Source organism: Rhipicephalus sanguineus, chromosome 1 (assembly GCF_013339695.2).
Source record: "Rhipicephalus sanguineus isolate Rsan-2018 chromosome 1, BIME_Rsan_1.4, whole genome shotgun sequence".
Classification (NCBI taxonomy): Eukaryota; Metazoa; Arthropoda; class Arachnida; order Ixodida; family Ixodidae; genus Rhipicephalus; species Rhipicephalus sanguineus.
The window spans coordinates 123,444,407-123,445,360 of NC_051176.1; positions in this window are offsets into that span (position 1 = coordinate 123,444,407).

Consider the following 954-nt stretch of genomic DNA (forward strand, 5'->3'; position numbering starts at 1 on the left):
GCGTCTGGTTAATTGAGAGTAATTGTTCTAAATAGCCCACCAATGAGTTCGGCTCAATTACAATAAGATCGTGAATATTCACGGTCGGTGTCAGCCTGTTTTCATTTTTATATTTTGCGTACTTTCCAGCAGTTACTTCGGCTACAAGAACTGATTTGCAGTATCTCTCAAAGACATATATGAAGCAAGCATCCATTAAAAGCTTTGAAGTTTCATCCATCAAGGCTTACGACGACAATTCCTACACTTAATAATGATAGACACGCAACGAAAGCCACATCAGTGCCGATTAGCCGGGTGCCGCCGATGTGTCCAGCAGTTTTAGCAGCACGTTCTTGCGCGCGCCGCCGCGCGCCTTCAGTACCGAGCGACTGCAGCGCCGCCGCTGCGGTTGACGCGGAAGGCATCAGGCGGCGAGGCGCGTTCACGCCACTCGACAGTTCTAGTACACTCTAACACAACACAAGGGAAAATGGCGTCGGAGGCGCAGTGGAGCGAAGAAAGAAGACGCCGACGTTCGGTGACGCTGCGATCGCCCCCACTAGTTGATGACGATGGCGATGTCACTCAGATTTCGGTTTCGCTCCAGTGGTGCCAGCGCTGCCTTACCACACTTTTGTGTAGCGGCAGCCGTCAACATTTGTCCGAATTAAGCGGTGCGGAGCCTTATTCTGACGAATTAACGAAGGTTTGGTCCCATAGATTAACATGCACTTCGGCCGGGACCAATAGAGCAGTCCGAATTATCCGAATTTCCGAATTAACGGGTGTCAAATTAACGAGCTTTTACTGTATCCGTGTTCGTTATATCGAGGTGAGTGTACCCTTTTCACTGATGCAGATAATTTTCACAAGATGGAGCTGCAGTAAGCTGTTATGGCTCAGCACAGTACAATTTCAGCTTATTCTACCTTCGTGCAATATTTCTGCAAGAATAAGCTGTCACACTCTTAC